The sequence below is a fragment of the Balearica regulorum genome, chromosome 14 (assembly GCF_011004875.1).
Source record: "Balearica regulorum gibbericeps isolate bBalReg1 chromosome 14, bBalReg1.pri, whole genome shotgun sequence".
Taxonomy (NCBI): domain Eukaryota; kingdom Metazoa; phylum Chordata; class Aves; order Gruiformes; family Gruidae; genus Balearica; species Balearica regulorum.
The window spans coordinates 20,998,735-21,025,123 of NC_046197.1; positions in this window are offsets into that span (position 1 = coordinate 20,998,735).

The following is a 26,389-nucleotide window of genomic DNA, read 5'->3' on the forward strand; positions in this document are numbered from 1 at the left end:
CCATCCTACCACGCCACGGTGGGTCGCGCACACGGATTAATCCCAGTTGTGGTCACTCCCCAAACACTACAGCAGAGCATGATCAGTAACACCCACAAAACTCGGGAACTTTCAAACCAGAGGTGATTTGCATAAAAGCTAGTGGGAGGTCCCGATTTCAGCAAGACCAGGGCTGGACACTGACCCGCAGCCCCACTCGCCTCCAGCGCAGCTGAAGACCAAAGTGACGGTGCAGGGACCAAAGGGGCTCAGGCAGCGAGTGCTTCAGCGACAGAGGTGCGGGCAGCGTGGCAGCCGACGAGCCTGACCCACCTCCAGCCCCTCCAGCCCCGGTGTGCCCTGGCCTCCTCCAGAGCTCGGCACCCCGTGGCCCTTCAGAGCAGCCTGCAGCCCCCCTGCAGGGCAGCCCCCCGTCCCCAGCCCTGTCCCGCTGCCGTGACAGTGCCGGCACAGCCATCCCCGCCTCGGCCCAAAAGCACGGCATCAAACGACTGCCGTTCCAGTAGCACCCAGAAGCGTGCTAAGCATGTGAAATTTAAATAGATGAACAAATCGATGTTCACTGAGCTGCTAACAGTTATTCATACGAATGGTGTTTGAGTGGCACTTCTCCAGCTATTTAGCCACTTGCTGCATGTGCCAAAGTTATCGAGTAACTGACTTTTGTGCTGTGATGCATCTTGATGCTGACGCTTTGTCATTTCCTGGCAATGGCAACTGTTTGCTGCTTTTCTTGCCATTGCTACTTTTCTTGAAAACTCTGACAGTCATTTTCTTCCATTGCTATTTGTCTCTAGCACAGTCTCCTGCAATGCCGGAGTTTATGAGCTGGAAGTAATGGCAAGTGTGGCTTTTGGCTAAGCCTGCTTAGTGTACCCATGAAACCTATAGTCATTTTTTCTGTCGAGCAGAAATCGTACTGTCCCAAGCCTTGTCCGCAGTCAAGTATCTGTTAGTGCATAGCGTAAGCACTAGCACCCTCATTTGCTTTGCTCTTGCTTCCCCTACAAAAGGGCTCAGTAGATTTCTTATGTGGCCACATGGCTGAAAGTCTTAGTGTCTATCCATTTTTTTCTTCCTTTTTTAAATCAAGTTAAAAAGCAGCAACCAGACCTTTTATTAGCTGTATGGCTGGATTCATCTAGACGGCAATTTCTACTTTCATTTTTTTTTCCCCGGGGGTGTGTTAATTGGCTCCCAAATGGAGGAAAGAAAGAACAAGGCACTGGGGTGGCATCTCAATGCAGAAGCAAGAAAAGTCAGGTTTAGGGTGGCTCTTAACTTTGTGAATGGGCAAAGTAACCAGAATCCCCATGAGACCTGTGCACAGACTTCATAACCCGGGACACTTGTTCCTAGTCCCGTCCCCCATCATAAAGGGGTCCTTAAGGGTAAGGAAAGTAGGCATGGTAAAACAGGGAATCAGCTATTCCTCCCAGGCCTCCAGGTCATCTTTCCCAATCTAAAAACATATAGGTCGTCTTTGCTAAAGCAGTAAGCGTATAGGATGACTAGGATCATCTCCTGCAGGACAAGCCTTCTCCATCACAATGTCTCTCCTGTCCTCACTTTCATTCGTATAATCTCAGAACACAAGCAGTAATACTTAAATTCATGAGTTAATTTCTTCTCTGGGCAGCTGAAGGAAAGGATGGCCATGGGCCAGTTGCTCACTTATTGCATATCCAGAAGGTGGTCAGATATCACAGGAAGGATTGCATCATAACTACCTAAAGAAAATAGGATAAACAAGCATCTGTGCTGCAACAACAATTAGCTGGTGCACTGGCCATTAAAGTCTAAGTAAAGATGATACAATAAACAAATGCTTATCTGCAAAATCCAGGTTTCTAATAATGATAATGACCTTCCATGCAGTATTTTGTGATAGTTACTGACCAGCTGGAAGAATAATCCTTTGTATTAATTGCTGTAAAATGCATTCCTTGTTAACCATTATTGCTTCACCAACACATGCAAAGCTACTCAGAGCTGTGTTTGCTCTGAACAGAGTTCAATCATAATTACTCTGCGTGCATTCCTTATTTTCACACAGACAAAGGAATGGGAGGGCTACTGCTCTTCAGCACAGTTCATAAGTACAGAGCGTTTGCCACTCGGTGCACCTTCCCAGTAATTCTCAAGGTTGCTCAACTAAAACAGCAATGCTTACTGCGCAAGAAAGCTTTGCTTCCTGGTGTGATGTTGCTACTTCAGGAGGAAAACAGAGAGAAGAAGACATCAAACATATGAAAACAAAGGCCATGTCATCATTGTGCAGCATAAAACATCCCCAGACAGCACAGTGTATAATCCCCATTTTGGTAAATGGATTATCTGAACGCATTCCAACATTACCCAGCCTGTGCTCCATTAGTCCCATATGGTAAATGGCTAACTACGCTCTGGTACCTGGTAAGGCATTTACACAACCTAAGTAGCGCTTTTGATCACTTTATAAACGGCTTTCACTTTAATAGGTTTCATTATGCCTTAACTGTCCTGCGTTCCACATGGCAACTCACTGCTCTGCCACCCAGTTGTGTTGTTTGAGGATAATTAATGTCCCTGGACAAAGGCAATATAAAACACAAATACTTAATACTAGTACTGGTTTTTCGGGAGATGTGACAGAAGAAAACAAGCTCCCAAACTCCCCTTCATTTTGCATCTTTATGCTATCATAAAAAGCCATTTTTCCCTGTATTCTTTACTGGTTTACTACCAAGGCCCCCTCAGATTTTATTTCTACATGAATATTAATTCAAGTATCATTTATATTGCGAACAAAATGAGAAAAATATCTCAAGGCTGTTACGAATGCTAGTCTTCCTGGCAGAACTGTCTGGCTCTTTTGAGAATAGTCACATGCTCATTATTCATATATTAACTGGTGCTTTACAAAATAAATACAAAAGCACAGTCCTTGCATAAAAGGATTTCCACTGGACTCTTGGCTCTGTCTTCACTTTCGGTTGGGTGACACAATGAACTGATTAACCAGGGATAAGACAGTAGTACTTCCTTTCACTTTTCCCATACCCATCCTCAGTTAGGCTGTTTTGCATTCAGTTCTCTCCACGTATGGAGTCACAGCACAGGGACCACCACTGCCCACGAGCTAAAGGCACCCTGAATCACTGAGCTCCATGTGGACTAACTCAAGCCATATGCTCCTCTGCTTTGCTGCTCATCAACATCATTAGCAGCTCACAGGAGCCAGAGAATGGCCAAGGTTGGCAAGGAGCGCTGGAGATCACCTAGTCCAACCCCTCTCTGGGCAACTAGTTCAAGTGTTTGACCACTCTCACCGTAAAAATAGGTTTTTCCTATGTTAGGCAGAATAACCACCTCCCTCGACTGGCTGGCAGCACTATTCCTGAAGCAGCCCAGGATGCTGGTGACCTTTTTGCAGCAAGAGCACATGCCTGGCTCGTGTTCAACTTGGTGTCTACCAGGATGCCCAGGTCTTTCTGCAAAGCTGCTTCCCAGCTGGTCAGCCCAAGCACGTGCTGGTGCACAGGGTTATTCTTCCCAAGGTGCAGAGCCCAGCATTCCACTTCGCTGAACTTCACAAAGTCCCTGTTTTCCCATTTCTCCAGCCTGTCCACGTCCCCCTCAAACAGCAGCGCAGCCATAGCGTCTATCAGCTACTCCCCACAGTGTGTTATCTGCGAGCTGGCTGAGGGCACACTGTCCCATCATCCAGGTCAATAATCAAGATGTTAATCAGGAGTGGCTCCAAGCATATCTTACAATCTCTGTTGATGGCAGAACAGAAAGCACAAAGCAAAGTGAGCAAGTTGGGGCGGTGGGGGGAACAACACACAGAACAGATGAAAATTTAATGAATTTTTAGTGTTTAACATAAATGGTCAAGACAAACCATAGCTCTTACATGGTACGAGATTCACATATGCTGCCTGAGTTTCACTCAAGAGAAATTTTACTTTAGCTTGGCTAAGAAGTTTGCAATCTCCAAGGCATCAGCAGCTCGCACCTCACCACACGTCGTCCGCACCCTGTTCATGTATAATTTCATGCTCTGGCTGTGCGATATTCACTGTTCGTTCCTACACGTGCAGTGTGTTATGCTCACAGTGCAGGTTTGGGACTCCACACACAATCTTCAAGAGGCTGAACCCTGAACGTTAGTGCTTCTGCAAAATTAATGAAGGAAACTCTCTTGAGCAGCTAATTCTTTGCTTTCCTGCTTAGGGCAGTGTTTCCAATTAGCATCTCAAAGCCTTCTGAACAAAATGCTGGGTTTACAAAGCCCTATCCAGAATTGTATGTGACATTTTGCAGTACTGCTGTTTTTCCGCTCTCTGGAAAGTTGCCCGTTAAGCCCTTCAAATGCCCAAAGCCTCTTCCAATACAAGTGGTAAAAACAGACCTCCAAGAACTTCAGTGGTGTAGTATTTTACCTCTGAAAAATAGTGTATTTTTGCCATAAACCAGACTGGTTTTCCCTTTTCCATCTGTTCTGGTCTCACGGACTAAGTTCATGAACTCTAACGCTTTGCCAGTGCAGAGGGGGCTCTAAGAACAGAAATTGTTTCCCTTTGCTTCCCAACCCGCACGATTATTTTGCAATATCTGCATGTTGAGCCTCAGTAACGCAAGCACAGCCTTACAAACACCGAGGGGAAGAGCAGATCAGCCACGTGGTCCTGGGTCTCCACACCTACCCCTTGTCCACAAGTGCCATGTTTTTCCAAAGTTTGGTGATGGTACGTGGATATTATGCAGGTGAGCAAGCTGAAGCACGTGCCGCTGCGTGGGAACAGGGTGGGCAGAACACGCAGGGTGCTGGACGAGCTGCGGCCCAGGGAGCCCTGCCGCTCCAGCTCGCAGCCCCACGGAGCGCTTGCAGCAGATGCTGTCAGGGGCACTGCCCCAAGGAAACTCACATTTCTGTTTAAACTTCCTCTGTAGCTTCAGCGACCCAGGGCTTTTTCCACTGCAGGGAGCTGTAAAACACTGCTCTGTTCTACTTCGAAGATTTTTACTTGGCCATATGAAAGTTAACCAGTGATAACTGGAAGTGTTGGAGGCGGGCGAGAACTAGAGCAAAGGATGCCGCTCAGCCTCTGTGACGCCGTTAAAGGCCATCCCCGAGAGAGGAGACAAGATGCCGCCATCAGCCAAACAAAAGAAAGCCCAAGACAAGCACAAGAGGAATTCTACTGCTGCTAACGAGCTATTCGAACCGTGAGCGAACCCCCCTAATCAGCGCGGCGAGCCCACCCCTCTCGAGGAGAAGCAGCCCCCGCTCACCTCACCCCCCCACCGAGGGTGCTCAGCAAAGGATGGGGTGCTCCAGCTCTGCGCAGGGACGGGACAGAGCAAGGCCGAGAAAGCCACGGGGCACCAAGCCGAACTGTAAAAGTAGGTGCCGAGGTGCCGCTGAGGGTTGCCCGCACCCTGTAAATCCTTCCCGTGTGAGCCCCGGGGTGTGCGGGCTCCGTGGGGTGAGCACCCCACACCCAGGGCACAAACATCCCGGCTCTCTGCACGCCGGGCGAGGACACGCACCGATGGGACCGCGGGACCGCAGTTACCTGCCCGGAACGTTCTCGGTGCTGTAATCGTCTCTGGCCACCCATAATGGGCGCAGGGCAGCATTTGGGTGTAAACACTACACAGTGCTCTCTTGGCCGAGCTGCAAACAAGGATTAGGAGAGTTTGTCTTGCCTCGAAGGAAGGATCTGGATCGAGCTCCGATGCCAAAAAACTAACATTGAGAGTGGAGAAACCTGGCTTATGGCTTTGTAGCTAAAGATGATTTCAGATGCTTATCAAGCTTCTATTCGGAAAACACTGGAAAACCTCCAGCCTCTCTTGCACCAGTGCTCACTGCGCTGCCTGCTGCGTGGGCTTGTGCTGCCCCTGGCGCGGCAGTCACTGGGTGACATTCCCTTTGTTTCTCTTTCCTCATCTCTCCTAATTGTTGCCTTTTCATCTGTTATCCCTGGGCTCACGTTAGTACTCAAGGGCTTATAAAGAGAATAACTGAGAGCTTGTTGCCATTTGCTGTGTTTATAGATTGAGAAATTGGGAGAAGAGGAATGGGCAATTTCTCCCTTTGTAACATTTATGCAACAGAAAAGGGTTGAGAAAAGGTCAAGAAGGAAACTACTCAAAACTGAATACCCCAAATACAGCCTGATGTTCCCTAAAACAATGCTCGGCTGAGCACCCAGGTGAAGGAAAGAGAAGAGAAACAGCTTCTAAAACAGACGCTCTGAAGAAAGCCAGAAACCCAGTTAGGGTGGGCTTGGGTTGGGCTGGGGAGCAGCAGCCTGCTGAGTAGGCCGCGGATGTTCGCACAGCCATCCATTACACATGGCTTAAGAAAACACAAAATGGCTGAATTTCAGGATAACCGACAGTGTGACAAGGGTCATGGTTTGCTTTCTGACCAGTGGGGCAGTGTGCGAGCTGGCCACCCCGTTGGGGATGCCCCCACCCCTGTATCGGTACAGGGAAGACACCAACCAGCTGCTGCTCCGCTCAGCTCCCTCAAGAGCCTAACGCAAGGGATACGCTGCAGTGCCTCAGCGCTGTCAAGCAGCTCTGCAGGAGGCATTTTAACACAGGGACGCCTGCAACTACACACGAGAAACATCAGGATCTCAACCCCCTGGCCACGCTGCCTTCTGGCCATCCTTTCTCCACAAATTGGTGCAGACAGCAGCACGGATGCCACTGGCAGCCGCTAAACTCTGTGCAAGTTAACATGCAGCCTTGGTCACAGCTTGATAGGACTAACTTACTTAACCAAAGCCTTGCACATGCGTGCCGTCAGCAGAGCGTGCTTTCCTAACCCACAGCAACAATTCAAATATTAATAAAGCCTGTGGACAGAAAATGAGAACACGTGCAGCAGTACCTCCCCCCGGGATTACAGAAACTCTCCCGAACACCACCAGAGCAGGCACTGCTAACGTGCTGTGAAGAGCCTGAGCCAAGCAAGGAAAAAGCAGAGGAGCACTGGCGGATCTGCTGGGGCAGTTTGTAGCCAGCCGTGCCACCACCCGCTGACGGAGCATCACCGCCAGCATCACCACCCGGCCCTGGTGCACCCACACTGCACACCCACGCACGCAGAGGGCTCACTCCACCTGCCAAGCGGGGTCACTCGCACCCTGGAAGCAGCCCAGAAACTCTGCAGTGGCTGACTTCATCTTGGCTAATTAACTACAGCTCCTGTTCGGGTCTCGCTCAGTTATCTCCTACAACACACAAACATCCTCCAAAGCAGCACACGAACATTCTCCAAAGCAAGATTTATGGATTATTGAACTGGACCAGTTCTACCTCCCAACACCAAACATTGTATTCACTTCTCACTTTCCATAAGTAATTTTTCTTACAGATTCTCCTTGGCTGCCTGCATGTGCTTTCATTACAGGCTGCGGAAGAGTTTGTCGTCAAATCTCTGGTCTTTCTCTTTGACTGTTTTGGATGTGCAACTATCACCTAGCATATAGGCAAACTGTCATAGCTGCGATCACAGCAGCTGAGGCGAGACCCCCTCGGTGCCATCCTACCTGCTCAGCTGCTTTGCAGTTCCTGGCCCAGATCTCCGCGCAGAGCTGCCCAGGCACCGGGCACAGACCGGGGAGCAAACCAAAGACGCTGGGTGCTCCAAGCCGTTTAAAGGGTAGCTCTGCTTAATGGGTTGGTTCCAGATGGGGGCGATTAGGGAGTGCTGGCAGGCGGCGGGGTGAGAGGCTGAGGGGCAGCTGGGAAGGGGCTGAGCGGGGGGCTGTGTCGGCAGTGCGCTGCCTTTGCTGGGCTCATGGCACGGCTCAAACAGATGGGTTAGAGACAGCCTTGTTTGTGTACAAATTCCAGCACCCGTATACAAATACTGCTCCCGGTACAAAGAGAACTACTCCCAAAACACTCGTGTGAAAAACAACTTTAAAAAAAAAAAAAAAAGCCCTGGGAAATGTTGGCAAACACAACTAGCTAAGGACACAACCATGACTGCACTGGCAACCAGTTGGGATGCAGGAACTTCTCTGGGCTTTTTTTGCAACGCTCGGCTGATTCTGCTTTCTTCCACTGTAAGGAGCCGCGGAAGGTGCCACACGCTGATCAAACCGTGTAGCAAAGCAGCTGGAGTATTTAATCCATCACAGGAGGTTACACACGGCCCTCGGGGGAGGCTGTGTCCTCGTTAGACAATAAATCTATGTTGACTAAATTGTCCATGTGCAATTGCTTGTGTGATCAAAAAGAAAGAGGTGTAACTCAAGTAAACCTCCAACTTCATGAGCTATTATTAGCACTTTAATCATCTGTACATTGTAGATTGCAAAAGTCAAATCGTTAGCAAGCCAGTATTTCATGATATATTAATTATTTATTATTTCCCTCATTGTTGGTCATCTGAAAAGAAAAACCACAAAGGCAAAATCAGCACAACAAATTCCATTCCAGCGTCCGTAAGTGAGCCGGCAAGGTTTGCTTCTTGGCTGTAGGTCCCTCTCTCGCCAGGACACTAAGATTTGGGAAAGTCTAACTTAGCAAGTGTCCACAATAAATGGAGTGAACCTCAGCAGGAAAGAAATCCCTGCACACCTTGTACAGTAAGATACAGCTGCAAAAGGCCATTATTTCATTTTGCTGGTTACAGAATTGTTTATACCTTTTTTCAGTAAAGTTTAAAAAACAAGCACGCTGGTACAGCTCATCATTAAGATTTCTCAGTAATCATATTTGGAGGGGTTCAGACACCAGAAGCTGCAGTGTAGGTACTGAACTATACTGCTGAATTGCTCTAAAGCTTCACAGAATAAAACCAAAGCAGTATCTTCTTCCAAAACCCTGGAGAAACACTGCAGGCACACAGCAGAAGTTGAAAAATAAAGCCACATATTCCATCGGTGTCTGCCGTTTGCATTAGCGTGACACAGCGTGTCCTCTGACACTGGGAAAACGGGGGATAAAAGCTGATGGAGCCAGGATGGAGAAAAGCTGATGGAGCCAGGATGGGGGCCGAGGCGGTGCCGCGGGGTGCGTGCCCCCAGGTCGGTCACAGACAAGGGAAACACATGTATTCAACAGGCCAACAGAAACTCAATTCCTTTGCTCTGTCTCCATTTTGAGATTGTGCCCTGCTGAAGGCGGCAGGGAGCAGAGCGGGGGCCACGTCCCCCTGAGCCCCACGAGAGCCGCTGCGCACGGAGGGAGCCTCAACGCCGGGCTGCAGCATCTCACCCGTGCTCGGGCGGGGAAACCACGAGCTCCCGGCTCCTTCTGGCTGCGTGCTGAGCCTCATCCTCTGCTGCAAGCTGCTTCGAATTATTTTTACCAGAACTGTGCTGGCTGATTGCTAGTCCAAAGGACAGCTCTTTTATTTTACTTTCTTTAATTGGCAATACAAGTGAGCCTAAGAATATCTCCATTGCTTGGAAACAGAGTGGTTTTCAGCTTGTCTATCATACCCTCCCATCTTAGCTTTCAATAGGGCATTATTGGCCTCTGGAGAGGTGCTGGCAACTGTCTTCTCTTTCTCCAAGTGACCCCAAGTGATTAGAGACACCATGACATTCACTGGGTGGCCATCGAGGGCTGGGAATTTCATCCAAGGAAAAAAAAAAAAAGAGCTTTGTGGTAGAGAAAAACCTGATCTCTGGATCAGCCTGTGATTGGAACAGACAATATGGACATGGGAGCTGGTGCCACCACCAGAAGCACCTGGCCACGGTCTGTGGGACCCCCCAGCCGTTCAGCCGAGCGTGCGGCACCGCGGTCAGGGTCAGGCGAGGGGCCACGGGGGGATCCCTCCTCCAGTGCCGCACCAGGGCGGGTTTGAGAAACCTTTAAGAGCAGAGGACATGAGCATTACCTGTTCTGGATAAAACCAGTATGAAATGGTGTAAGAGAAAAATCCTGCTCGCTGCTCTCTGTAACTGCAGAAATTTGCCCATATGGAAATTTTTCCTCCTATATCCACTAACAAAACCTTCTCCCTTTGCCACAGAAAAAGTCATGTCGAGCTCTGATTGCACCTACCATCAAAAAAAGGAAAGAAGGGGTTGAGATAGGGCTGCTGGCATCTGGCCAGAGATATTAATCTTTCAAAATAACAATTTTTATTTGGCACAGCATCGTAGGATGGAAACACCTCTTTTGAAGCTCACAGCAATCATCCTGACTCACCCGTTGTCTTGGGTTTTATACTGACATTTGGTGACTCAACCCCTCCCTGTGAAAAGCAGGGGCTTCACGCACTACGAGAAGTGTTGTACAGCAGTTTCATCTGGCAGCGTAGGGAAGAAGAGGTGGATTTTACACACAGCCTTGGAAAAAGAAAAAAGGAGGAGGTTGGAGTCAGCTAAAATGTTAGCATGACAGTTCTCCTTCTGTTCCTTGTTTGGAGAAAGCCTGAGCCAGGGATTGCCAGAGGATAATGTCACATCGAAAATTGTTTTGTTACTATGGCCATACTGCATGAATCGGAGCGACAAAGCGGAGCTCCCCGCTCCCAGGGCAGCAGCACCCAGCTCAGGGCCGAGGGGGGTGCTCAGTGCCTGGGGCCAGGACCACGGCATCTCCCACCGGGACCGGGTGCAGCCCACCCCTGCACAGCACCAGCAGCTTCTTTCCTTAACAGAAACTGGGATTTTGTAGCGGTTCACCCCCATGGGGCTGCACAGAATCACCAGCAAAACCCATACTCGTGATCTCTGGTGGAACACCCAAACCCAGAAGGAGCCCAGGGCTGCCCTCAAAGCCAGGTGCTTTAGCACAAATACGTGGCTACGTTCCCACCGGCTACTAAAGCTGGATGTTAGCGAAAGGCTCTCTTGTCCCAAGAATGGCAGTTTTCTCTCTGCAGCACGTGTGGAGTGGGGCTCTAATGCCCTGATAAAACGCTTCCTGCCTGGAAACCTGCGTGCGCATTGCCAAGGAAATAGCAAAGCATTCCAGATAATTATGCTTTAGTAGAGTTTAATCAAAGCAGCCGTGGACTGTACCAGCACCGGAGGCATCCTGCAGATGTATTGATTTCCACTATGAAAGCCACATCTGCGTGCTGTAGCATGTAGAGAAACAAAAAGAGAGGATTGTGAATCCTGACTGGAAGATGGTTGGGATAAGCTTGATAAATCAATGCACAAATAAGCTACTTTATTTTTCAGAAATAAGTAAAGAATAGCTTTCACTCTTCTACCACCTAGGCGTTTTTCCCCTCAGAAGAACCATACATTTTTGTTTGAAGTACGTTTCTCTGGTTGGTAACTAGAGATACACTCTGTGTGACCAGAGGGGTTCAACCATTTTATCCTCTGAAGTTGAAGTACTTCAGCAATCTGTTAATATTCTTCACAGCAGCGGCTCAGAGGGTAACCAGGACCGCCGATGTGAATTAGTGCGTTTCCGCATTTCACATTTTATATAAAGCTGTAATTCAGGGATAAGATTCTCTAGACCCTACAACAAATCTCTCTTTTTCTGTCAAATGGTATTTACTCCAGGATATAGAAAACTGTCTGCATTTACAGTGCATTTGATGGCATGTGTATGTGCATTTAACATACCCATAACGATACTCCTAAGACCAGCTCTGCGTGTGGGAAAAAGGGTTGATCGAACTCCCACATCCCACATCTCATACATTTTATTAATGCCACGTGTGGCCTCTCGAAGAGTCTGTTATGATATGTGGTGTGCATGCACAGTTTGCTGTGTAAATTCATAGCTGCAGCTCACACACGGAGCTCTACTTTACGTAAAGCTATACTGTAAAGAAGCTAAGCTTCAACACACTCCGCTTGCCTTCCTGCTGTCTCTAAACACGCGCTCAACGCTGCAATGCAACAAAAGTTGCCCTGAATGAAGAGCCCTGATTTTCCAGGGCAAATTTTCCCTTCATTAAAATATGTGGTTGGTAAGCAGAAACACTGTTCGAAGGATGGTGAGTAGGACATCACTGGCCCCGGGAAGCAGGAAACTTCCCGGAACAGGGAGCAGGCAGCCTCCGGGCAGCAGGATGCTCTTCAGCTCTTCCCAACTCGTCTGGCTCGGAGGTTACAAAGACCTGAAGCGACGGTGGAACAGAACAGCAGTAACAGGCATCTTCTTCGCTTGCCCCGCCGTCCCTTTCTTCATCTGCCCCGTTGTCCCAGCAGCCGTGGCAGGACCTCGAGAGCCAGGACCTGCTGAACCACACTTGTTTAAACTGTTTCTCCATTCGAACACTGGGACTCAAAATTTCCAGTCGGCTGAAAAATCTGTTTCTCTCCCCATACGTAATTAAGGAGCAATCAGCTCCCTTTGCTTGGCAGATAAGTAAAATGCTCTGAACCCGGGCAATTTGAGAGTAGTTTTTTACTTCCATTGCACTTAAAAACCACTAACTTCCAACGGGAATGCCATTCATCAACTGTCTTTCCTACTGTACGTAGCTGGATGGAGCTTACAATATCATGGATATTAAAAAAAAAAAAAAAAAAGGAAAAAAATACAGATTCATCACCTTTAAATAACTTGTGTTGGTTTATGAATTTGCCCTGCAGCAGGTCACAGGCAGACCCCTCTGCGGCGGCTGTAGGACCAGAGCCCTGCTCTGTCTGGGCTGTCTGGACACAAGTCTCTGCTCTGAGGAGCTTACATTACGCCAGCAAAGAAATTGCAATATAATTTATTCCTCCCTCAAAAGGCTGATTTATTATAGTAGAAACACTTATGAGAACAAAGCTGTTTCAACTACATTTTCAACTGGAAATTTTTTCTCAGCCGCTAGATGAAAGTATTGATGAAAACCAGGGAGACATTCAGAGAAACTAAGCGGTACGGGCTGCTGTGCCCAGCGTGCACGAGGGACGAGAGCACGGGCTTCCTACCACAGACTCAAACGTCCTCCCTACCAGGCAATAAACCCGTTTTGAGGTTGTGTCTCCTCCTCCTCCCTTCTTCCCAAATACTTTAAAAGTCTTCGGGTTTGCACTGCGGAGTTGGGAAAATAATTAAAGCTGGAAGTTTTCTGCAGGTGGCTGAGCAGTTTCCCACCTTTCCGAATTATAATCCGAACAGACAAACGCACACTCAGGTTTCCACAACCCTGATTTTCAAGGAAAATATTTTCATATCGGTCCCTTTTTTCCAGCTCCTGAATGCTGCAGCGTCACAACCACATGCCCAGCGGTGCTTTTCACGCAGGCTCAGGAACAGCTGATCACCTCCAGTAGCTGCCTCGCAAACAGGCTGAAAAATCTTCTTCCCATAAGGCAAGACAGACCAGAACCAATGTTTTATTAAAGGAAACGATTGATATTTAGGTATTTGGCATATTCATTAAGCAACTTGAAAGGTCACCCTTTTAAACATTTGCGAACAAAATGCAGGAGGGAAATCTTGCTGCACTCCACCTCGCATACCAATAAGGAGAAATTTAAACAATAGTAGTCTTTCATTTAAAAAGAACAAACAGAAAGATTTTTTGCTTCTCTTATCTCTAATCCTTACTTCTCTCTCCAGAGATTGGGTCCAATTAGTTATTTCATATTAATCATGGTTCGTGCTGCTCATTTCTTCCTATAGCAGCTTTCCACAGCCCTGCATCTGTGTCAAAGGAAATAAATCACCAGTGCTGCTAGCTCCTGTACCCCAGCAAGGACAGCAGGTTGGCTACTGAGGACGACAAAGAGGTACTTTTTATTTTTCCAAACAGCCTGCACATAGGGAGGTCTACTCCTGTAATTGCGTGTGTAAATCTGCCCAGAGGCTGATCGCTGTTTGGCCAAAAGAGCTGGAGTCAGTGCAAATCTCCAGCCATTTTTCAGCTGTGGGGCTTTTGATGCTATAGTTTGTGGGGATGTTCTTCTTATTGTAACATTTGATGGCTTACCAAATGCTAAAGCAATGTGAGATGTGTATAATCATTTTACACATAGAGCGGGAAAGGTTACGATGAAGTTTGTAAGATCGTGAATGGCAGATTAAGGGCGAATAGGAAAAAACTAATCATTCACATAATACAAGAATAAGAAACATAAAATTGAATTATCTCGTAGCAGTTCTGAAACAAACAAAAGGACGCACACGTAATTATTTTCTGGAACTCATTGCCATAGAATGCTTTGAAAAAGCACAATGCGTTCAGAAACCAAGTAGGCAAACTCCTGGCAGAATTGTGCCAATGGGTGCTTAGCGCAACGGTGCGGATGGAAGCTGTGGAAACGGAGTCAGAACCCCTTTATTCTCTTCCCCTCCCTTTGATGTTCCCTACTGCCCGTTCTCCGAGTCAGGACACCGTGAGAGGGACGGACCCTCAGCCTGGCCCTGCAGAGCCCTTCTGCTGTTCAGCCGGACGCCCCCCGGCGTGACACCATTCCCGGGCAGATGGTCGGACGTGGCAGAAAAGAGCTCCCGGAGCCGTTCATAACTTCCTCCAACGTGTGGCTTGATCTCTGCTGCCTAGCTAGACGCGGTAGACGTCACACCGAAGCCTAAGCCCGGGTCCAGCCCTGCCAGGCGGTTCGGCCGGGCAGGACGCTGTGCCCCGAGGGCAGCTGCCACGCTCACGCACCCCCGGCACCCGCACCCCCCCCGGCATCACCTCGTGCACACAGAGGCTTCCTCTTGGCTCGGTTCAGCACGGGCAGGAGTTTGTGTGCAACTGGCTTATAGAGCCCTCCACGCTTACGAAAACACACGCCGTCGAAAGGGTCACCTTTCTCTGCTGTAGCAAACCACGTCTTTGAGTATCTGCTCTGGCTTTTAAGTTTTGCCTTAACATGTACTAGTGATAAATCACCTCCTTTTGATTTTAACCCCTCAGCGCTAATACGATTCGATTTTACCTCATTTCTCTGGCAAATAGAGAAGGCTCCCATCATTAAGATTTTGGTAGCCAAAGCACGTTTTTTGATCCTGAGAATTGATAGACCAACAGCGAACGTCAAAGGCAATAAAAATTGTCCAAACTCCTAGCATTTAACTAAGGCACTTAACCCTCTTGACAGGAGGGCATGGTAACTCACTGCAGCCTCAACCTCCTCAGCATCCCCTTGCAGTCCACGTTACCAGCGATGGCCGGGCAGGCCCCGGAATTCTTCATCAGTGAGCAGTTCGGTGTCTGCAGAAGACCAAGCTTGGGAAATCCTTAGCTACTGCTTTCACTTTATTGTCACCTCTTGTGACTCAGCCTAAGACAGGCTCCTTTCATGAGTTGGAGACGAGGACAGTGCAAGAGAATGCAAAACCGATGGCCAGTAATTAGCTGTGAGTGCTCAGGGCACGCTATATTGAGTGAGATGCTGCACCACTGTCCCATGGCAGTGCCCTAATATTCTTTTCCAGAAATGACAAAGGTTTTTTTACGGTTTCTTGTACCGAATCATCTGTTGAGTTTTGCTATGCCACGTGTAAGCTTTTGGATTTGCTGGCTCTAAAGCAAGGATGGATGTGAGCTAATTTCCTGCCGTATTCCCACGCAGGCAGTGGTGCTAAGGGAGTCTAACAGCGGGTACGAACCGGCATCACTAGAGCAGGGAATCTTTGGTGTTAGATCTTTGGCCCTCATTTGCAAATCAGGCTCATTAACCTTTCTGTTTTCATAAATAAATAAATATAACCAAACAAATAAAGCGGGATGTCACATGACCTACAGCATGGGAACCTTCCAAAAAGGAGGGAGGAGAGAAAGCGTGTGTCTTCTTGAAACTCTGCAGTTTTCTTTTATCTTCGCAGGGTTTTTTTTAATCCCTTTTTCTGGTCACAAAGGATACGTAGAAAGACAAAGGTCCCTCAGATTTCACCACTTTGATTATTACCAGTTCTCATGCACTGGGAGTGGGAGGAGTAACAACGAAAACTAGCTATCCCTGTATCCATGACAAAGCAGGACTGAGCATACTCTAGCAACTCAGGGGTCTCTTCACCACTCTCCTGCTTACACTGCGTGTACGGCCACAGCCCTGCCTCCAACCAGCATCCCCATTGCTCCTGCTCAGGCACAGCCCTCCTCAGTGCCTGGGAGAAAACAGGCAGCAAAATCTGGGCAGGAGACGATTCCCCACAGTTTGCTGCTCAGCTGCTGCACGGCCGCTTCACAGCAGGCAGATAAAGCAGAGCCGAAGGTAGCCAGTGCCCTTCCCAGCTCTGCCAACCCAGTTCTCTATCAGAAGGTGATGACACATCTTCTAAACTTCTGTAAGGCACGTGGAGATGTGCAGATAAGGAGTGCTACTCCATAAAGATCTCTTAATTACTATTCTCCTGTCCTGCAAATGTCACACAAATGCCACTTTTCAATATAATAGTTTCTTCCATTCAGGGATGGGATCACCTCCATTCTTCAAGGTGAGCGTAATAAAGTTGCATCCCCTCGCGCCAAGATTGCAGTGCTGGCACTCAGTCAGAGTAAGGAGATACGTAAAGAAATCAGGGCCGAGTCTTTTGTCTCTCCTAGATCACATTTTGTGCTTAATACGTTTGACTTTTCCTGAGATGAAGCGATAGGCATATCTGCTGAAAGGGCTGTATTGTCTTACATCTCCATTTATGTCTTTCAGAAGCCCTGCTTGATGAAGGTATCCTGTTCTCGCTGGGTACCAAAAACGGCGTGCCACCTGAACGCTTATCGATCGCGGTATTTGGGGAGTGCTGTATTCTGTCATCTTCCAGTGTATGGTTAAGAGAGGAGATGAGACACCGTTCCCTGTCACAGCACGCGTGGTTATATTGACTTTGTCAGTAGTACTTAGAACAGAACAACAGATCCAATTTCATGGAGGAGACTCAAAAAGGCACCACTGTGCTCCAGCAAAGCCATCACGTGCCCAGCTGTCAGCTTTTCTGCTGAACTAGGTAAATACATTGCTCAAAAGCCAAACACTTACTCAAAGGTATGTTTGAGGTGTACATTGCATCGGTATTATCACGGTAAGCCTTTTCAAACAATGCAGAAGTCTGACCTACAAAGAGAAATTACTCTTCAGACCTACACTTGTCCTCAGAACATCACTGCTTGAGGACCTTGTGCTGCTCTAAAATCCTCTAATCAAAATAACCTGAAATGTCACCTGAGTCCAAGACGACCAAAGGTATTTTTAAATGCCTGATTTCTGGTCCCTTGCCCCGTTCCCATAAATACCCAGGGAACTTGTTCACCTAATGCTTCTGCAGGTAAAGGTTTAGGCTGAAGCTACTGGAGATCCAGGCTTTTCCACGCCAAGGAGCAGGAAAGTGTTTCTCCAGTGATTTTAGATGACACTCATTTTTACTTGTGTGTCTTGCTTGTATGAGCCGTCGGCTAAGGAAACCGTACTGCACACTATATTAAGCTTTTAAGAAAGGAAAATATTACCAGGTAAAAGACTTACCCTTTGCTTATACTGAACTCTGGATTTTTCATTCAGCTGCTGTTAATATGCCTGCATATAAATATTTATATTTTTTCTTAAAAAAGGGATAATTTACTGCAAATATATCCACTTATGGAGTTCTAGAAACAACAATATATTTTTTCCCCTGTATCTTCACACAAAAAAAACACATGTTCCTGGCAGAGGCCAGGTCTTGTTCAGACCCCAAGTGAAAAGCTGGTCTGTAAGAAAGTCATTTAGCTGAGTGATTCTGCTTTACCTCATTTAGACTTCAATGATCTGGTTTTATTAAATAAAATAAAAAATACGGCAAAGAGCACCATCAATAATTTACGCTTGTTTGAAGGGGCAACAGGATGAAGAGATCTGCTATAATCTCTTTTCACCAAGATTAATCCTAACATCTACCAGTCCTAAGCTTTACACATTGGAGCTCATAATGTTTCCTGTGCTTTTATCTTACATCCCCAAAAGTGGGTACTTTACAGTTAATCAAAATTTTTCTTTTCTCCAGTAATTGTTTAAAATGACGTTTTGTTTCTTTCCAACAAGAAATTGCCACAGCATTAAGCCAAAGCCATCTCGATCACAAGTTTTCACACGTGCTGTTCTGCGTTTTGTTCACAAGCCCTCGGACAGCGAGGGTGAGGTACAGCGATGAAGCTGGAGAATATGAACCGCGCACGGGTGTAAGTTTTAACTTTGCTGAATTTTCACTACAATACCAGTTCAAAGATTTCTTTCAAGCTTAGCTAACGGTGCCATGAAACAGCACCAAAATGGCAAGACTGGCAAAATATTTTTGTTTCAAGATCTAAGAGCAAACCAAACCAGAAAAAAAAAAAACCAAAAAGAAAGACGCTTTGATGTATTTTCTCCCACCATCCGCAGTTCTCCCTTCCTCATCACATCTGGAGTGTTAAATACAGCTTTTTTGTGGCTAAACTTCCTGACTTCCTTTCACCTTGCTCCCCTTTATTTCTAAGCGGTTTAGGGTACAGTTTGAGTAAGAGGCATTCTTTGATGGATACAAGAGAGTCATTTGGTGTAAATACGTCACGTACACTTCATCTCTTATGCTCTTTAAATTATCCAGAGCTGGATGTTAAATTTTACTCGCCTGCCTGATGACTACCAAAACACTTCACCGTCTGCTCAGCAGTTTGAGGACACCTGAGTCAGGTACATCCCGTACCGCTGAGCGCTGTGAGGTGGGACGGGCTGGGCGAAGCCTGCCGACCGCCGGTGGTCCTGCCCGCGGCATGGGGACGTGCCCCGCCGGGGGGACGCGCTGCCGCCGCCACCCGGTGCTGGTGCCTCCTGGGGGCTCCTCGGGCTTTGCCATCTAAACTTAGAGCATCTCGCATCTGCCGGATTTTCAGAAGCGCTGGAGACTCGCTTTCTGAATCTGTGCCTCTGTCATAGCGCTTATTTGGCATTCAGGTACGGATAAATTTAATAACGCTAGTGACACAAGAAAAATTTAGGCCTTTAGCTTTTGTAAACAAAAACATCTGGCTGAAGGTTTGAGGGAAACAAACAAAAAATATTGCAAACGTGAAAGTGAATTTACATTTTTTACATGAAAAAGCATTCATAAATAACATCTGGTGCTATTCTCTGCTTGCTTATGCAATAAAAATGAGTAAGGATACACAATTTTAAGGAAAAGCCCTCTAAAGATGCAAAAATGCTTTGGAAATAGAAATTAATTAAAATTTACAACATCCCCCTAAAGTCAGAATTATTATCCCACCTTTTATAATAAGAGTTTAAAGAACTAATCCAAATTCCACAGTCAGTCTAGGCATGGTCAAGAAAAGACTAGGAACCAATGACATTTCTTCTTAGCATAAAAATCATCTTTCCTCTACAGCACAGCTCCGCTTCACAGCGTTAGAAAGCGTAACTACGGATAATATACAACACAGAGTAAATTTCTGCGATGGCATCATGTGCCTAAGGACACAATTCCCAATAACCCTTGCCTTCATGATGTCTGCCTGATTAAACAGGTCAGGAATGCATAGGAGGGAGCATTACCTTTTCAGCGTGTTAACCCCATATTTGTTACTTTTGGAGACAATCAGGCCATAACAGGGTTGTTGCATTTCTCTCCCCTCCCAGCAACGCGCACACTTTAAGGGTTTCGAGGACAGAACCCCCTCCCTGGGACAACTGCGATCCCAGCCAAGAGAACCGCGTTTCCCGAGAGCTGGTCCCAGCAGTTTTAATAACATCATGCAAGTAGGTACCAAAGGATGTCAAACCCAACAACTTCGTTAGGTGTGCGCCTCGAGGAACGGAGCAAACATATCACCACCTCTACCCGGCCACGGCCCTTCAGCAGCTTTGAGCTCCTACGTGGCGGGGGGGGGACGTCCAGAGCAGGGAACGCGCGGTCGATCCGCCGCAGAGTCACGACTGCCCCACGTACGCCTGCGCTCACACCTACAGCTCTTCAGGACGTTTCAAAGGACTTGAAAGCAGGTCATTAGCGTGAATTCTTTTTCAAAAATCTATGGCCTCATTTCTCAACCACATGTAAAAAGTCAGTCCCAGATGCTCAATAATCACCTCCAAGGGGATGTTTATGGAAGTGTAATCAGAACAACATAAGCCACATTATTATGTGAAGAAAATCTAGTGTGTGAGAGCACAGTGTGAAAGCCAGGATGTCATCACCCGTTTAGAAATGGATATTGGACAGTATAAATGCTGAGATGATTCTAGTAACAAGTGGGGTTTATTTTCCTGATTTGAAGTTACAAATACTTGTTTTACATACCTTTAGTAGAGCCTGGACATCCAGAAAAAGTAGTAACAGAAGGCATAAAGACCTTTTCTGGCTATCCAGCCAAAGTCAGTAAAAAGAAAATACTGCTCTACCTTTATTTTCCACGTGGAAATGCCTCACAATTCAGCCCACAGTACGGAGGCAGCAGTAACGTGTTCAGTTCCTACAAACAGCTTTGGAGTGTTTCTCATTGGCCACATGCGTCAAGTTCTCCACCGCATGGAACCTTATTCACTACCTGGGAAAGGAGGTGAGAACAAGGTAACGGTGCCTGGCCTCGAACCCCCCCGCCAGGTGCTGAGCTCCTTTACTCACCCCCCTCCTCCTCCCTACCCGCCCCCGCTCTCGGACCTTATCCACACTCATCCGCTGCTTGAACTCCAGGTTGGAACGATCATCTGCACTCTGAGTCCTGAATCCAAGATAAACAATGCTAATCAAATAATTGCTGCGAAGAGCTAGAAATGTGCTTTGTATTAAAATGAATCTTCACGTTTCTTACCAATAAGTATCTGCAACACGTTCATCAGTTCCATACCAAAAGTAGCAAACATCCCGCAGTTCATCAAATTTAACTTTTCCCAATTTATTATTCTCATAATTACTTTTATTAAATAACTGTACTTAAGCACTCTAGTTACAACAAAATGAAATGAAGAATACGGTGAGGCATGCCTGAGTGCAGAGTCCTAGAGCGCAGGAGGTCACCCTGGAACGTATGGACCAGATCTCCACCCCATCCACGTTGCGTTGCCTTGGCAACGTGGACACCTTAAAGCAACCGTTAACCACTCCTGCACAGTAAAGCTGGCTTAAATTTTTCAGCAGAAACATCATCAATGGCTTTTTCAGTAAACTCAAAGATGTTATATTTGTGATTGAAATATCAGTAAAAAAATGATCAGGCAACTGAAAACCATTCCTCCCTGTTCTGATCTTTCTTGACCATAGAAAGATTAGAAAAAGGCTAAATACTTTGCCAATTTGGGACAAATTAGGCTGGTGTGCTCCACGCAGCCCACACAGACAGGCAGCATCGCAGAAGACTAGCTCATGACAGAGTGACATGTTTCTGCAAATACCACACATGCAACCCTCTGCAGTTTTACATATATACCATAACAACCTCTTCTCCTGGGAAATGTTCCCATGTTTATTTTACTCCTCCAAGTAAAAAATGTAAATGTCATTTTTTCCCCTACATCTTCTGTCTTTGCTTCTCTGTATTTTGCAGAGCATCTTGTCACCGTGCTGTGTATCACAGCAGCACTAATCTGTAAGTATAATCCAGCCTGCTTCGCATGGGGTGCCAGCCTCAAACACCACCGGATAATTCAGGGAAGAAACAGGCATCAGAGCGAGTGCTCTGAAGAACTGAATTCCCACGTGGCAGAGTGAGAAATCGTCTGGTTTGGAAAACAAAAGCCTGGGTGCTGCCAGCACGCGCTCCGGGCGCAGGACAGTCCCGCTCCTCCTCCTCCTCGGTGGCAATCTCAGCTGTAAAGGCAGAACTGGAATCCCAGAGCAGGGCGATGCAGGGAGAAGCTGGGCTTGGTGGAAACTCATAAAAACCACTAACCACCCACGTTTTGTCGTCAGCACTCCCTCCCTTCGTTCCCTTTACCTCTTCTGAAGAAGAAAAGTGCCTTTCCCTTCAAACTCCCAGCCAGCCTACAAGCTCCACTGAGATGGGAGAACCCACCACTGCAGCTCATCCCCCCTGCAGCCATCCCCGGCTTATCTCCGACCCTTTTTGGAGCAGATCCTTTCCTGGAAACACATCCAGCATAGAGGCAGCGACACCAGCACCATGCGAGCCATCGCCCTCCCCACGCATGGGCTGGTGCCTGGAGCTGGGCAGATGCCCCAGCCCCGCTTGGGCGGTCGCTCTGCCACTGCTGCAGGTCAAAGGAAAAATTTCCTCCAGCTGCACGACCCCGTAACCCGCCGGGGACTGTCTGAAGCCAGGCACTTGCATCTCCTGCAATTAATAATGGGCTTTCTGAAGTGATTTATTTCCATAGATTTAGTGTCAGCTCTGAAAAGATACAGTTTAAATTACTGCAGGTCTCCAAAGCACCACCCTGATAAAGTACCTCAGAGACCCGTTTAGATAAACTTTTCTACTTAAGCAGAAGGCTAGATGGAGACTTGCTCCTCCAGATACCCTAGAATCACAGAGAACATCACGCGTGTGCCCCCAAACCAGCACAATGGGGAGCAGTGACGACGCTGCTCTACACGTCCCCAAACTCCTCCCTGAGCTCCTCGTTTCACCGCTCTGGGGGAAGCGCCGTCCTGCAGCTCGTGCAAGAGAGCGGAGAGGGACTCAGGATCAGGCTTAACCGGCAGGCAGCCAGTTAGCTGGAAAAAAACCAAACTCATTAACCGAAAAAAAAATGTCCCAAGCTGCCATGTTTAGGGGTCACAAGCACTTTCAATCGCAATCGCTTTCCGTCTCAGCAGGAGCGCACACAGCTCAAAAAGAGACCTGCTTATCAGTGAGGACAGCAGAGGTAAATCAATAAACGTCTGGGTCTTCATTAACTCTGGGATCGAGCCCTTCGGCGTCACCCGTGCAGCCACCAGCAGACCGCGGTGAGCCAGAGCATCCTCCGCGTTACAAGAACTGATCCTGGCAGTCAGCTCTGCCGAACCCCAGGACGCGACAGGGAAACGAAGAAGCCAAATCTGGGACGGGCTTCCACCGTGCAGTCCCCAATGTCACCCAACTCCTTATAGCCAGGCTGGCTACTGCTAAACAAAAACAATCAATTTACAGAGACACGTTTTCGTGACCTCACAATATATGTCATTGGCTCTACATCAAACACCATTTTCAGTTTGTTTTTCCAAGGAAGTCTTCAAAAGCGCATGCTTTCAACCCAATATGAGCAAGAAAACTTTCTGAAATCTCAGGGACATATCAGGAATGGGAAAACTACAACCCACAGGTTTGGAGCCAGTGATACTTTTCACTTTCTTGAAGCGTGATAAGAAACAGCTCCTAGTTTCTGGTTCCGAGAAAAAAATAGATATTTTAACATTGGCAGCTTTCCGTGTGGCTGAGCTGCATAACACACGACACAACTCTGCGTAGTTATGAAAGTGATGAATGAATACGAAATGGAAGGAGCAGCAGAAGTCATTTTCCCATGGCCTTGAGATGAAGTGGAAGCTAAACTGAAAAGGTGCATGAGGCACAGATCTCGGGCACAGCGACAAACCTCCATCCAGGCCTGTGCACAGACCAAAATGGGGTTATAATATATTCTTTAGAATATATCTTTTGTGAAGCGACAGCTGTAATCCAGACAAAAAAAATCCAAACCCGTGCGTAGATAAAATCCAGTCTCCTCAAGCTGAAACCCCCACGACTTTGGTGTTGCTTTGCGCTCTCCTCCTATGACATCTGCGCTGGTAGCGCTTGTCCTGGAGATGGGGGTGTGCTACCAATTCCACAGCTGTTTCGCACCTCTGGCATTTCCAGTCTGTATGAAACCAGAAGGGAGTAGAAAAGAAAACCTCCTTCAGCAGGGGCGTGGGAGCACGGGTACACGGAGGGGAAAACCTTCTGAAAGCTGCTAGAAGATTTGTTTATAAAATCAGGAGGGTATTCTGGTTATGAACCCAGGCAGGCGTTCACAGAGGGTGATCTCCTGCCTAATCACGCTGCCATCTTTTTGCAGAGAAAGCTGCTGTGCTGCAGATTGCACTTCTCCATGGCGATGGCTTTTGCAATGCAGCAAGCAAAAAATAAAGAAAAATGCTGCATCACTCTGTCTTTTACACTCTCTCCATTATTTGCTTACATCATGACTAATTTCTCTACTAGAAACGAAGTGTTGAACGCTATCAGGCCAGAACTTCCCTGCTGCTTGAAATTGCTTCTCAGCCACTCGAAAAGAGAAATTTCAGAAAGAATGGCTCCTGCGACCCAATCCATCTTCAGATGAAAACCCCACCACCTAATCGTTATTTATCTTACCTAGGCAAATAGGAACATCTATCTGTTGTTTTCCTGATGCTGCAATGAAGGGACGGCTGGGCACGGAGACATTTGTGGCAAGGAAGGTTGCCTACATTTAAGAAAAACAAGAGAAAGAAACAACAAAAGGAAAAGTCAGCAGCAGGGCAGCACTAACCGCGTTGCTGTTGACACGCCAAGGTACTCACTCTCCAGGCAGCCTTGGTCAACCTTGTGGAATTAAACACAAGAGGGCTACTATATTTGCTTAAAAATACGCTGAATTAGGATTCTGGTTATTCAGAACACAGTATTTCCTGATGTGTGGAATAACATGGGAATTGGGGGGGGAACAAACCCAATCTTTTTCTTGTTAGATTTAGGAAAGTCTTTAAATGGCAGAGGTAACCGTACCCTTCGACATGGCCAAAGCGCCAGGCACAGTGCAGAATTTCCCAGTGGGAATGGGACAGATAAACATTTAGCTTTGAAATCCTCAACCATCCCTACATTTACCAGCTTTTTCTCACAGTGAAGTCTGCAGCACCTTTCAAAGCTGGAGCACACACCACAGAAGATTAATCAGAGATACAAATTAATTTGCTAAACAGATTATCTGGGTTTCATCCATATTCTAGAGACACAGAAAACTTGCTATCCAGACTCATGAGAAAATTACAGATTTGAAACATTATGAAGAGCTTTACCAGTACAGCTGTGGTTGATTTTCATGGATGCAATTGTGCTAAAACTCTCCGCGTTGTCTCAGACATTAGGAAACACAGCATTCAGTGCAGGGGAGCAGCAGTAAGAGCACACAGCAGCGCTATTAATAGCATCGTTCCAGAGCAGAAATGTATGGAAATTCCCAGAGAGAGCACGACAGAAATTCAGATCAAAAACGTGAGGTAATATTTGAATGGTATTGAAGAAAGACCTTATCCAGTGCCTTTATAACAGAAAACAGCTCCCACAGTTCAATAAGAAGCTGAAGGCAGCACTGGAGGCCCCTCAGCATTTTGGAGATGCAGTTAACTCCCGACGGCTTCTCCTGGCTCACCTCAGACTCGGTGGAAAGCGTAACTTTCATTCTCAGCTATTTCTCTTTTTCAGAGTTCATAAGCATGCTCTTTTATTAAAAGTTAAAAGCTGCGCATGAATTTGGTGTTTTCTTAAGAGGATGAGGCTGGGTTTAAACTGCAGGCATCTGTGACATTAGGAGGGTAACTTCAGAAACCTTAGAGCAGTAGGAAACAGTTGCCAGCAAGAGAGGATGATTTATTCATGCTCTGCAACGAGCTTACGCAACGAGGGAAGTTGCTCCTCTCCTTTCTCTCCACGCCGCGCAATCTGCCTTGACACTTGACCAGTCGAAAGTCCATTAAGAGATGCTTCATTATTGATGCTGTAAATTGATTTAAGATTAAATTAATTATACATGCTCAGCCAAAAACTATTGCAGCATCCCGTCAGCATCTCTCCTGGACGGTTTTCCTACAGCTGCCCGCTCTCCAGAGACGAGCGCAGCCAGTCAGCGAGGATATACATGTAAATAAGCAATTTGTTCCATACTGTAAATATCTTCATTTTAATGCTTTGGTGTGTTATGTTATTTTTACTATAGAGAAGTAATTGCACACAAAACTTTGTTCAATGCTTGGCAGTATTTTGGACCATTAGACACAAAGCCTCATGTAACAGTCACCCTTGTTTTGCTTCTATGTTCAAGATATTTTTCCAAGTGGCTGGGGGTTTGTTTGCATGGACTTTTTTTTTTCTACTCTGAATCAATTATTTGCCCCCAACTGAGGTTAATAATAGTATTTTATCACATCACATGTACTCATCAGCCTGGGGGAATAGTCCCTGATTTGTTGGTTTTTCTCTTCTCTCCCATAAAATGCTCCATCAGTTCTGATGATATAAGAAGTTTATCAGAAGCCAAAATTGCAGTTAACGCATTATCACACTTCCCATTCTCTAGGACGAAGTCTAAGTATTGATCCCAGTTATTTTTGTGACAGAAGATTTGCTTGAACTCCCGCTCAAGCCAAACGAAGGACTTAGTCCTGGGCCAGGACTTTGTGAACAATTTCCAGAAAACTCAACAGGACTAACTAAATGTTTAAGGTGAAACACCAATTTGCCATTGAAAAAGTCTTTAAGTGGATACCATTTGTCCACAGAAAGAGTTTCTGCAGGAAAACGCTTCCCTCTTCACTGTGGGATGGCAGCCTGAGGAGCCACAAACGCTGCGCCATGAAGTTCCTCCCG